The 14,670-nt window shown below is 37.2% G+C and overlaps 1 protein-coding gene across 2 annotated transcripts in view; it reads right to left on the reverse strand.

The window, feature by feature from the left end:
• Nucleotides 1-14,670, reverse strand: part of BZW2 (basic leucine zipper and W2 domains 2) — a 57,397-nt gene that overhangs the window by 39,684 nt on the left and 3,043 nt on the right. The window lies entirely within an intron of this gene.

A 14,670-nucleotide genomic window follows, 5' to 3' on the forward strand; every position in this document is an offset into this window, starting at 1 on the left:
CTCTTCATTGCTCACAACAGCCCCTGGCATTTTTTAGTATTTGTTTGCCATGGTCTATTCCCCTGATGACAGTGTAAGCTCCCTGTGGGCTGGGACTTCACAGGTTTTACTCAAAATTGTATCTTTAGCACCTAAAACAACACTGAGAGCAAGTATTGAATAAATAATTGTCAATAAGCTGTCATACTGAGATGGAAAGATGTTCTAGGTAAATTGCGAAAGGAAAAAAGCAAATTGAATAAAAGAGTGCAAAGCATAAATTTTTGGCTAAAAGGGGGTTCATGTAATATTTGCTTTTCTAGGCAAGGAACATTTAAGAACTAGACAAGAAACAGTTTTTCATGTGTTTGTTTACTTCAGAGGATACATGTTTGGGCTTTTTAATTCTTCTACTGGATTTAACAATTTAAAATATCATAAATTATCTTTAAAAAAAAATGAAAAACCTGCTCTAAAAAGATTTTTTACAAACTAAGAATAACCTTGCTGACATAAATATCACAATCTGAAAATGTATCTAGATTGCCTAAGTTATGAAGACCAAACAATTCAAGATAATGTCAAGCAAATTATTTCTCTTTCAAAGTTTTTTAAAATTGCAATTAAAAAAATTCTCAAGAATGTGGAAAAATTACTATTCAATTTATGTACCAAAACTTTCTTCCCACCCACCCCATGAAAGAAGAGAAACATTTTCTGTTTTCACATAGAAAGCAATCTACTTATCATGGAAAACTTGAATCACCATTTCACAAGTGAAATTCATTAAAAATCAAGTAACAAAGCCCAGAAGTAATTTCTTTCATGGTTAAAGAGAGAATTTTTATCAGTCTTATGAAGTGAACTTACTACATTCTGCTTTTAGATATAAAGGTGACTAAGCTAGATTCGAAGCCCTGAAAGAGCACAGAGTCCAGCAGAGATAAAATACAAACATTTACAGTACAATGAGGCAGGTGAAACAACAGTGCAGCTCACCTAGACCAAGAATAGAGAAGGGATTGATAGATGTTCGCGCATGGGGCAGCAGCTGCATAGCGAAATAGTTACAAGTGCAATAACCTTAATCAATGAAATCTTATTTCACTTGAGAGGCACTGGAAATAGAGTTTCTAATGCATTATGTATATTTACAGAAAAATTCTTTCATTCAGGACTTTCCCTGTTGGCATTTTCAACAGATCCACTCTCTATCAGAAAACATTTCCACTGGGGCACAAGTAATGAATATACCTAAGTGTGCATGCGGTTTCCTTAACGTTTCCACACCTCCCCAAACACAACAAGTATCACACAAAATATTTTCTTGTGTTAGCAAAGAAAAAAATACCTGTTAAAGGGTTTGAGTCTTGTACTGAGATACAAAACCAAAAATAGAACCTGAAACTTCTCCAGTATCTGAACGTCTAACTAAGGCATTACCCTTTGCCAAAGATGTTTTTATTTCAGAATTTTAAAATATTTTGAAAGTGTGTGCTCCTTCTATTAGCGTCTACAGTATAAATACATAGGATTCTCTAATTATCTTAATATCTTATTTCTATTTTCCTCCTAGTGGAGAATTACCAGCAAACACAATGTACCTAGGAGTGAATTACTCTATTTTAAAAATTCTTTAGCTCCACTTATAATGCTTTCTTTAGTTTTAAACACGAAAGTTTGTTTCTTCAAAGTTCAGTTATGTGGGCTTGTTTTATACAACCTGAACATATTCTATGTGGAAAATAATGTAAGAACACATAAATGTTTTAAAAAAAGTATGCAAAGATTTTTGACATACACAACATGAAAAATTAAAATAAACACACACACACAAATAAGAGATTCACCTAGTGGCATTGAAAGACTAAGTGAAGATATTCTGTTCACTAAAAGTCTCTATCACTTAGCTGTTACTATTTGGAGCAGAGGCTTGGCTTTTCTCTAAATTTAGCTCTGGTGCCACATTATAATCTGCTCCAGAGAGGGTCAGCCTTTAAAAGGCATTCACTGAATCCTGGCCGAAGAGGAGCAAGGGCGCACAGACTAAGAAACTGCACTAGCTTAAACCTGGGCAAGTCATCTCTTAGGCCAACCTCAAAAGCTCACAGTTATTAGATTGCATTACAATTTATAACTTCGTATCCACTAACTAACATCATGATAATTTGGCTTCCATTCAAAACACTGTAACTCAAACATTCACAGAGAAAAATAAGCTCATGTCCCACCAAAATGGAAAAGGTCCATGGTTTAAAACAGTATGTATTTTTTTTTTTAAATTGTATGTAAAATTGGAAATGTTAGAAGATAAGGTCATAAAAATACTAAAATGATCCACTCAATCACACATTAGAGACCAGGTACTCTATTAATGAAATGACAATTTAAAATCAATTTCTATTTGAGCCTAAATGGCTAACTGATCTCGTGCCCTTTTCACGTTCCATCTCTCACCTCCAACCAGACTCTGGGCTGCAGTGTGACAAGGGGCCCGCAGCCCTGACAAGGGCCCCCAGTCTCCTGGCTGATGGAGACTAATTCTGCCACTTGCCCTGCCCCCCTTGAGTAGGCTGACAGCTAGTGTGTTGCCTTCCCTTATACTCTTCTTTAATTCTCTTCATTTGGTAAGTGTCTGATCAATCAGAGACAGACATATCTTCCAGTTGTCCCTCCGAGGGGAAGCCTGTTCTGAACCAGTAGTTAGGAGATCTGGCCTGATAACACTGTTCTTGCCTTTCCTGGTCTGGCTCATCTTTGAAGTATGATAACCTACTTTATGAAGGCATTTAATACCACTGATATAGTCTACACATAAAATAACTGCTATTCAAACAACCTCGACGTTATGAATATGGATACTCTAAAGTGGGGTCACAATCTTTTTCTATAAAGGGACAGAAAGGAAAGATTTCAGGCTCTGTGAGCTACAAGGTCTCTGTTCTAACTCTTCAGTTTCGCTGTCATAGCCCGAAAGTAGCCACAGGCAAAATGCAAAGAGGTGGTCATGGTTGCATTCCAGTAAAACTTCATTTACAAAACAAATGGTGGCTCAAAATGGGCCTTCAGGCTGTAGTCTGCCTGGAAAGGTGTACCTAACACGACTGTCTGTGACGGTGAAAATGTTCTGTATCTGCACTGTCTAAAATGGTGGCCACTAGACACATGTAGCATCCTTGAAGTGTGTGTGGCTAGGGTGAATGAGGAAAAAAATGTTTAATTTTATTTAATTTTTATTAATTAAAACTGAAACAGCCAACATGCCTAGTGGCTATCATGACCGGCAATCCAGTTCTAAAGCATTCCCCATGGCTCAACACACAAACTTGATAAAACTTGGTAAGAAGATGAAAATATACTCAAAGAAAAGCAATTTTTTTACTTAGCATTTTTTTTCTCATTGGAGACATTTTAATATGTGTGAAAGAGCATCGGAGACTTACCCAGCTCATTAGTGATTTCAGTTTTACCGCAGGTCAAACCACTGCTTGTGAGCTGTCAGTCCCTTCATGATAATGCTACTGCATGACATTCTTTTATTTTCACTTTTTCTAACGTCCACTAGGTAGAAATTTTAAGAGATGAAATTGAAAGTTTTATGTCTTCCTATGTATTTATTTTCATAAATTCTTAACACATTTTAAAAATTTATAAATATACTACACATATTAAAGCATTCACATTCTTATACACACAATCCATGTACAGATGCATTGGGGGAAGAAAATAAATGATTCATTTATGGTTGGTATATGAATGAAAACCATTTCCTTTATTAACATTTCCATTATCAATAGAAAATATTTCCAGAGTTTTGGTCTGATTTGGTCTTTGACAGGAAAGAATGAGACAATGAGACATATACACAACTCCTCAAGGTAAAAGCAGAAAACTATACAGAACTTCTTAACTCAATGAATTCTAAATGATGGAAGTGGGTAGTCAGCTTTCTGATGTTATGAAAAAGATCTTCATTCTAGGAACTTAAAAAAATCACTCATTTTCAGCCTTCCTCATTAATCCCTAAGTAGTGTAACTCACCCTAGATGGGATAAACCATCAGCTTGAGGCAGTTCATTAAGCCTACCAAGTTTATGTGGTTTAAAATTAGTATCTGGCTTTTCAAACTTGAAATTTTGTTGCTTCTTTACTTCAAAGATTTATTTTTGATAAAACAAGAGCAAAATGATAGGTTACTATTTTGATAAGCCCTTTCCTCTTTCCCAAAGCAGGAAAGCTTTTTCACTTTTTAAATCTCTGACTAAAACAAAGAAGAATGTAAGGCCAAATTTTATAGTCATTAAAAACAGTTTTTATGGTTAGGTTGAACAAACCTTGACTGAGGCCATCTTGACAAGATGTCTGCTTGATATCCAAGTTCTCCAAGGTATCTCCTTTAGAGACCTCACCAAGAGATGTCCTTCTCTCAAAGATATTGTTGCTGTTGTTAACTTGAGTCCCATTTTGCTTCAGTAGCCTGAACACCTCAGCTTCCAAATCTCTAATCCGTACTTGCAAGCCTTGAACTTCCACAAGATGAGCTTTTTCCAAATCTTCTATTTTCTTTCTTTCTGCTTCCTGTCTTTTGATGAAATCAAGTTCTTTTTGTTGAAAATCCTTGATCAGTTTCTTCGCCTTGTTGTACTTCTTTTCCAAGGCCTGATACTGGCTTTGAGTCTCTTTGAGGTGTTCGTTCACTGTGTGGCAAAATGTTTGAGCCTCAACCCAGCAGCTCTCCAACTTCATCATTCTTTCTTTATTCTCTTCTATATTCTGTTGAAGTTGGGTTTTTTCTAGTTCCCACCTCACTTTCTCATTTTCTGCAGCTTGGTCTTCAATTTTTGAATCTCTGCTTCTGTAACTGCACGTTTGATTTGCAACTTTTGTTATCTCCTCCTTCCTCACTGCGAATGGATCTGTACTTGGCATTTTTCAAATAAAGTAACTGCAGAGCATTTAGCCCAAATTTCAAAACTACGTGTCTATGGCAAGAAAGAAAAGAACAAGTACCAAACTCCAAAGGGAAACTCTCTGTGTACAATCAATATTACTTAAGACAATGGAAAGAAAAAGACTTCCGATTCTGATACTAAAAATTATTTTTCCTGCTGTGTGTTGTGCCTGACTCTTTGTGACCCCATGGACTGCAGCCCACCAGGCTCCTCTGTCCATCGGATTTCCCAGGAACACTTTATTCTTTGGGTATAATATTATTGCCCTACAAAATTATACCCAAAGAATAAAGTGTGTTGTAAAGATGCAATAACACCAGCACACAAAACTCAAGATATAACTGAGCCACTTCACTGCAATATTCTAGGGAAATACTCTGTGTTTAGGAGCAAGTTTCAAGAATTACCTTTTATTCTATCTTCCAAATAGGGAAAATAATTTCCATAAAAAGAACTAAAAATATGTCCATAATTATAAACTATTCTCCCTTCCATTAAAGCTAATATGGCAAGAACAAACATCATAAAATCCTGTATAAAACATTGTCTTGGGATCATTTGGATTGATAATATTGCAGCATCATTCTCTCAGAAGAAAAGAAATTAAATTGCTCTGTGAAACCTTAAATTATGAACATTCTAAAGCAATAAACTAAATATATACCTATAATAATAAGATACAACTTTGTTACCCAGCATAACATTAGTTTGGTCAATATCCTTATGATTCCTCTCTGGAATCAAAATCACCCAGCCTCTCCAACAAGCTTCATTCTATCTCCCATCAAATTCTATGTAAGTTTCAGTATTTATTATAATTGAAATAACATTAAAAATTTAAAATAAGTAGCCTACCTATAGAAGAAAAATGTTTCTAGTCAAATATTTCTTTCTTTAATATAAATATTATTGTTATATTCATATCCTCTTCACTTTTATAATTAATAATATCAAAGGACAAAATATTTATCTTAGAAAGTACAAAACAATAAACTATAGTTGTCTTCTCAAAGTTTTACAACAATAGTTTTCAGCCAGGAACATTAACAGTTGGAACTTAAATTGTGCTAAGCAATGATTTTATAAGAAACAGGGATCAAAAGCCTAAGGAATTGTGCTGTGAAAAAAAATACACTAAGAGTTAATTATGTTCATCTAAATCTTCCTTAAGAAGACATAAAAGCATCATGATTAAATTTTTATTATAACATTTCCAAATCTATTTCATGTCTTAAACTTTATCTGGTTTTTGAATACTGGATTTTTGCTTCCCTTCTAATAAAAATATTTCAGAAATTACATTTTAAGTATCACTGTACAACCTCTTCATTGAAATAAGATGATTACATAATGTCCCTTATTTCATCTCAATGAAGTTATTTTCAAAAACTCCCAAGAAGTATAAATAACTCCTAAATAGTTTCACTCTGCTTGTCCATTCATGCTATCTATTTAATGAACTCTATACAAAGTCCCTGGGGCAAGCACACCTCCTTCTCTGGGAGCTTCCACTTTCCCCGGATGCAATCTCTCCTGGGCCCTTCCCTTCCCCCAGCAACTGACCAGCCCCTCTCAGCTTTCCAGATGGCCTAATCTTGCTGATGTCATTCTTATGTCTCAACACTCTGAAAAACACAAACACACCTTCAACTACACACACTGTATATACTTCAGCTTTTAGAAAAGCCATCCCGCAAACATAACATCTCAGGGTGTTTTAATAACAAAATGTCCTAAAACCTTTGTGCTAGATGAGACCCTTAGAATTTTTATCTACAAGACAAGAGGATGGTGATAAGAGCTGCATACCTACTATGACACTCCGAACTCGGAGAATTTAGAGGAAATGGCGGCATGAAACAGAGAAATATCCAATGTTTCAATGTCTAGCTGTGGTTTAAACATATTTATTTATAAATTTGTCAAGTATTTGAGGGGAGCTTACTGTGTATATTAAAAAGCAGAGACATTACTTTGCCAACAAAGGTCTGTCAAGGCTATGGTTTTTCCAGTGGTCACATATGGATGTGAGAGTTGGACTGTGAAGAAAGCTGAGCGCCAAAGAATTGATGCTTTTGAACTGTGGTGTTGAAGACTCTTGAGAGTCCCTTGGACTGCAAGGAGATCCAACCAGTCCATCCTAAAGGAGATCAGTCCTGGGTGTTCATTGGAACTCCAGAAACTCCAGTACTTTGGCCACCTCATGCAAAGAGCTGACTCATTGGAAAAGACCCTGATGCTGGGAGGGATTGGGGGCAGGAGGAGAAGGGGACGACAGAGGATGAGATGGCTGGATGGCATCACCGACTCAATGGACATGAGTCTGAGTAAACTCTGGGAGTTGGTGATGGACACGGAGGCCTGGCGTGCTGCGATGCGCGGGGTCGCAAAGAGTCGGACACGACTGAGCAACTGAACCGAACTGAACTGACTGCTGTGTATCAAGCACCATGCTAGAGCAGTGGCTTCACTCCAGGGTTAATTTTCTTCCCCAAGGGACATTTGGCAGTGTCTGTGGACATTTTTGTTTGTCATGCTGGGAGGATTGGGGTGCTACTGGAATCGAATAGGTTGAGGCCAGGGATGCTATTGAACCATGTATAATGTTGTAGGAGAGCCCCCTACAGCAGAAGCTTATCTGGTCCAAATTTTCCAGCGTCCAGGTTGGAAAACCCCACGCTAGAGAGGAGAAAAGGCAATCGAAGCCAAAGATGGGCCTTGCTCTCAAGAACTGAAAATTGTACACATATCAGAGCAGCAATCAGGCAGATATTTCCTTGAGTGATTTATTTTTGTTTGCCAAACAATAATGTCAGTTTTAGACAAAACAAATGTATCACTGGTAGCTCTGGTGAGGAGTGATGATAATGAGGAGGCTATGTATGCGGGCGGAGGGTATATACGAAATCTCTGTACCCTAAACTTTGATGTGAACCTAAAAAAACTAAGTTTAAAAAATCTGCAGGGAGTGGTGTCAAATGCCAGAGTGCAAACCAGTTGGTTTAGGCTAATTCTGTATCAAACACAAAAGTGATGGGAATGTTTATGACTATCAGTACAAACAGAAGATTAGATGGTAAGTTATTATGGCAAGGGGGATTGAAATTTGTTCCTCTCTTAGCATTTTAATCAAAGAGGAGAAGAAAAAAGAATTATCTGAAAAACAAAACAAAACAAAACAAAAACACTAGACTGGTAACTAGTGGGAGAATGTTGCTTTGGAGCAATGGCTTAAAAAACATGAGAATGGATCCTCAGGAAGTTCAAACGTGGTGGTGGGCACAAGCCCAAATGTCTTCTCACTTGTGAGTTCTCCCAGGAGGGAATCTGCCCAAGCCTGTCTAGCAGATGAAGCTTTATTTGAAGAGTTGCACACATACAAAAAATTACACATGCCTATTTCACAACGAGGAGAGCATAAACTGGATAGAAATATCCAATCTTAGCCTGGGACTTATGGGACACAGCACACTGATATGAGACTGCATTCCCAGGTACAATTTTAAAGGAGTGAATTATACAAACTCAAATTAAAAGGGAGAAAGATGACCAGAGCACAATTACAAACTCTCATGTATACTTTCTTAAAAAGCCTAAACATATAGCCAATAACCCCTTTGCATTCACTTATTAAACATACATTTTTCTGTGCTGTGCTAAGTCACTTCAGTCTTGTCCGACTCTCTGCGACCCCGTAGACTGGGGCCTGCCAGGCTCCTCTGTCCATGGGATTCTTCAGGCAAGAATACCAGAGCAGGTTGCCATGCCCTCCTCCAGAGGATCTTCCAGACCCAGGGGTCAAACCTGAGTCTCTGACATCTCCAACACTGGCAGACGGGTTCTTAACCACTAGTGGCACCCGGGAAGCCCTATCTGGTACTGGGCAATAGGGATGCAGTGGGAACCAGACAAGATGCATAGATAAGATGCATGGTGCTCACCTTCTAGCAGGTGGAGTTCTGACCAAGTGCTGCACAGAATTACCTGGAAGTGTGAGTTAAGAAGGAATGGTCTCTAGTATGTTAAAGTCTATCACATGATGAATTTGAGTTGCAAATTGTGTTTATTAACGCTTTAACAATTCGATGTGCGCTACTGTTGTTGTTTTTTACTTCTTAACTTGTAATGACTACCCATGAAGCTTGGAACACTTTGAAACCCGAAGAACTAAACCTAGACCCACACCTCACACTCTGATAAGACTCTGAGATGGCATGCCACTTGTCTGAGGCCATGCATTCCATTCGAACCTTGATGATAACAGCAGAGATCAAAGAGGAAAAATCAAACACAAAACAGCCAGGGCCAGAACCCATCAACTGTCTCCTCACAGTGCACTTCCTCCAAAGAACCAACCAAAGTTGTTGGGTAACAATTTACACGATCCTTGACGGCAGCTTTTTCATTATTTGCCTCATGGATTTTATGGGTTTAGAGTTAGAGAGAGTGAGGCATAAATATTAATTTTAATGTCTAGTTCAGCACTTGGATAAACTACATTAGCATATGTTAACTCCAAAATGCCAAATAGTTCTCTGTGGAGTTCTAGTAAGGAAAAACACATTCATCTTTAGCGAGAGGATTTAACAGAAATCCTAACTCTTACGGACATGTAAATAGTAGGAAATTTATGGCTCCCTGGTTTCTGGTACTATGGGAGCCAGTGCTCAACTTGCTTCCTGCACAGACTCGACCCTAATGTAAACACCATCTTCACACTCCTCCACGCTGAGAAGTGGCATCCTTTCCTCTAGCCAGCAGCAGCCTCTGTACCAGCAGCATGGGCTTCTTCCTGTTTACAATAACCTCTTTCTATTACCTTGTATGCTGAGAAGAACGTATGTCCTGTTCTTTTTTTTTCTTAGAAATGGTCACAAATCCAGGAAGCCATAGAGGGTGGTTTGAAAACCATTTAAGTCTTTTGTGTGAATATGAGAAAAAGTATGACAGTAGAATATTATAAAATGGCACACCCCACTGTGGCTTGTGATAAAGTCTCCACAGTGCTAAGAATTAATATTCATTACTGTTACCCTTCTCTGCCCACTGGCTGTCTTCAGATTTATTTAGAAGTCCTCAAAATAACAGTGCATCTAACAATTATTTTCTGAAAGTCCTCATCTAACATAAAAATAAGTTGGATTATAAGAAGAAACATAATTCTACATCTCTCACAAATTTGTTATTGTTTTCCTATTAATATATTATTTCTGTAATTAAGACAATTAAAGATAATAAAACAAAAAATACCAAAGGCTACACCTGCAATTAAAAAATCAGGCAAGAACAATGAAAGCACTCTCTTTGGTATTTGTCAAAAGAACGGGTCATTCAGTGAGTTATCTAAACCTTTTATTTTCAAAGTAGTTTACAAATATGACTATCAGAACATTTTTTGGCACTCTTCACACGCCAAATTTAGAACAGGTCAGTTCATTCTAGTTGGCATTTAACTGCCCAAAAGATACTTGCTAAAGAGACCCATGGCCCCAGCACAGACATCAGAGTGAGCTAAGAATGAAAAATATTCTTGTGTATACTGCTAATAGTGGTAGATTTTATATTTTTAAAAATTTAGAAATTATTTTAAATTATCACGTATTTTTTTCCCTAGTAGATATAAAGGAAAAAATGTTGTGGAAACTCCTAATGACAATCACAATCCAGCATTAAAATGATTCACATTAATCTGATTAGTAAATCCCTGAGTTGCATCTCTCAGGTTTAACTGTTTCAGTCTTTATTGCATTCATCAATAAAAGCAGAAAAAAAATCGGAACAATCCAACTGGGAAAAAAAAGTCAGAGAATAAAATTCTTTAAAGGCACTGTATGGACAAAAACAGGTTCCATGGGTTATATTTCATCTGCAAAATAAATTTCATAAACAATTTCCTACTCGTTTGATTGTCTAGCTGTTTTGGCTATTGATATTTTAGCTATTTTGGATAATTTTGCATCAGTTTGTATTCAAGGACACAATATCCTAATAAGTATATGATTTTTCCTTCCATTGCTTCTTTTCATGTCCATTATTAACTTTCCTGCTACCAACAATTCTAAAGATACTGCTTTATAATTTTCAGTTTAGTCGAAAACATGTGATGTCATAAACTACTTGAGAGCAAGAACAAACCTAGTGTGTTTTAAAATATAATCTACCACTTCTATGTCTTAAAAATTTCTAGTTCCAAGATGGTCAGACAGAAAATTATAGAAAATATTTATTTTATAAATATTTGTGTTATAGTATCTTATGGAGTTGTTTTCTTAAGGGTTGTTCTCCCTGGAATGTTTTTCATTTTCTGGCTCACCCACCCAAATTCATCAATCCTTCCAGACTCTGTTCAGAATCTCATTTTCTCCGACCCTCGCACTGAGCTCCACCCATTCTGGAACCTACACATGCGGACTGTATTGCTCAGGTTAGGCATTGGAGACGGCTGTTTGAAGGAGGAGGTGAGAAGAACTGGAGTAAAATGTGATGCAGAAATGGGTGGAGGAGGGCATTCTGGGAGCAGGAAACCTGTGGGTGGATAAGGGAGTAACCACATTGTTCAAATTGAAGTTGAAAGACTGGAAGGAGCCAGACAGCCACTTGAACAGGCAACAGACTCTAGTCCTTATTGTTTCAGAGACTGGTAGGTCTCCTAGAGGACAGTGGAAGCCTCCTGAGGACAAAGATCACATCTATCACATGGGATTTGCTGAAAACAACAGACACACACCAAGATCTTCCTTATTAATATATATATATACATATATATATAATGTTAATCCTGAGATAGTTATTAAATTATATCTTTTATGAAAGTCTCTCTTGAAAAACAAATCTCTTCCAAAATGTAGGAAGAAGGGCTTATATGAACACTAATTTCTATACAATTTTACTTTAAAATGACTTCTTACCTAGGCCTACAACTATGTTATTCATCTACTTCTCAACTGTAAAAACAGGTAGAACCGGCCCTAAAAATATCAATTAGTTTTTATATAACACTTCATAGTTCACAGGGCATCCTCAAGAATCCTCAAAGTCACCAGGTAAGTTTGGTTACCATTCCTGTTTTATATATGAAGAAAGTGAAAGCAAGAGAGATTGCCTTGGAAAAGCCACCTCATCACAGAGCCTTGGCTTTGCCACCCTAATTCTCAGGGCTATGGCTGTGCTTGGCCGTCTCCCAGGGCTCATCCATAATCATTTCCCACCAGGTCAGAAGAGGCTCCTTAATGGGGCTGCTATACTCCACAATCAACAGACCAGGAAGGGATTTTACTCAGAGGCTGATGAATGTAGTTTTAAGGGCTGCTTTCTCTGCTGGGTTTTTCTAACTACCCAGCAAAAGACAATCAAATATCAAGACATAAAAACACCGACTTTCTACCTTAAATGTATTTATTGGGAAGGCAAATACTACCTTTCCCTTCTGATGCAGAAATAGCTTTCTATTTTTAATTATTGGAATTGCTTTACTATACTCAGAGATAAAGAGGCACCAGCCTAGAGTTTTAAATTCCACAGTGACCTAGCTAATATAAATACATATGAGTTGAGGTTGGAAGCACATGATTGCGTGCTTCAACATTACCTGGCAATGAGACTGGATTGGCTGCATTGCCTTAGATATTGTGAAGGCTTGGCTTTGAAGCTTAATTAAATATGCTTTAAAAACCCTTCCAAAAAAAACTGAAAGATTATAAATGATACCAAAATATCTCATGTTGGCCTCTGGAAATATTAACATTTCATAAGTCCAAAACATCATAAAAGAAACGTAAACATTAAGACACTCAAGTTATAAAGTTTTAAGAATTCAGAAAGCAGGTGTCGAAATTGAGCATTTAGTTAAGCAAACCCTGAGGAAGGATGTGGCAGGCACATCTGAGTGTGGTCCTCATTTTCCTACATTGAGATATTTGTTCTAACTACACTGATACTGCTCACAACATTACCAAAGTACTCCTTCTTTGGAAATGTCTTCTGACGTGGTTTATGAGACACAGAAGAAAATTGGTCTCTCCACTTCATTCATATCTTGATTTTCTCAGTTAAACTAAATATATTTGCACCCCTTGTTCAGACTTGTCTGCAAATCACTCTGTCAGAGTTCAAAAAAGATGAAGATTAACTGACAGCAGGATATTCATAAGCCTGTGACACAGCACTGAGATATGCCACCTACCTCTTCTTCATTTGGGGGACAAGTTAAAATGTGACATGAACAGTTTATGGAAATGCATTGTTCACAAGACAATCTTTTGCAGATTTAGGTGTAACTGTCTTAACATTAAGTGGATAACTGCATAAGCTAAACTCCAAGGACAGAGAAAGAACATTGGTATCCATATTGCTGTCTTTATTTTTTTAAACTGAAACAACAGTTTCTTAAGAGGCTGTAATACTTCTGAACCTTCCTTTTTATTTCTTTATTTTTTTAAATTTATTTGGCTGCACAGGATTTTACTTGCTACATGCAGGATGCCTTAATTGTGACATGTGGGTTGTAGTTCCCTGATCAGGGATTAAACCTGGGTCCCCTGGATTGGGAGCACAGAGTCTTAACCACTGGACCACCAGGGAAGTCCCAAACCTTCCTTTTTAAAACTTCATTACAGAAAAATCTCAAACGTATCAAAAGCAGAGAGAATAAGTCTAATGAAGTCAATGTACTCACTGCCTACTTTAAACTGTTAACAGCATGGTGAGTTTTGTCTCATTAATATTCTTACTCAGTTCCTGCCCCTCACTGTCACAAAATTAGATTAAAGCCAGTGTTAGATATCCTATCATTCCCGCCTTAAATAATTCGGTACCCATGTCTAAAACATAAGGGATATTTTAAAATACAACCATAATATTAGTTTCAGACCAAAAGGAAAATGAAATTCCTTAGTATCATCAAATATCCAACTCAGTCAAAAAGTGTACCTAAGACAAAAGGAAGTCAAATGTCAAGGAAAACATTATCCCCAAAGTTACAACACTCAAAAATGAGCTATTCTCCTGCAATAAAAAGCAAACAGCATTCTCTTAAAGCACAGAGTTGGAAGTCAAGGGTTTCAAAGAGAATGGTGTGCAGGAATGTGTGCAGAATGTGCAGGAATGGTGTGCAAAATTTGTAACACATACATATGAGCAATTTTTTTTTCATGCTTGATAGCATTCATAGAATGTCAAGCAGCTCAAGACTGAAAATGTTTAAAGACCTTCTGCCCTTGGTTACGACTGTGTGTGCTTACTGCGACATCCCCTCACATTGCCAGGAAGGATTAGTCAAGTAGGAAAATAAATCTACCTAAAATAACTTAGAGATCAAGCTGAATTCAACTCAGTATGCACTGAGCACATACGAGGTGCAAGACACTGGGTCACGGTCTTGAGAAGCAAAGGTAAGCTAATCCCAGTTAATTTATAGTATAGAAGGAGAACGGATCAAACAGATTAACAAACACTGAACTAGAAAGCCATGAAAAAGGTGCTGGCTTTAGGTTATTTTCATGGAGCTCCAGATGAAGAAGCAAAGATGTTAATTTACGGGTGCGGGGAGGGATCAGGGCTCATAAGGAGATAGGAGAAAAATCAGAGGATGTCAGCAGTTGTACCAGCAACTCATGAGGAAAGACTGTCCTTATCGCCCTTGCTGATGGACAGGAATAAACATGTTTACTAGGGCCTGTATGCCCCTCCTGGATAGGGTAGAAGAAAGTTTCTTGAAAGTTGACACTTGATCAGATCTGGG

This window comes from Odocoileus virginianus, chromosome 1, assembly GCF_023699985.2.
Source record: "Odocoileus virginianus isolate 20LAN1187 ecotype Illinois chromosome 1, Ovbor_1.2, whole genome shotgun sequence".
Taxonomy (NCBI): Eukaryota; Metazoa; Chordata; class Mammalia; order Artiodactyla; family Cervidae; genus Odocoileus; species Odocoileus virginianus.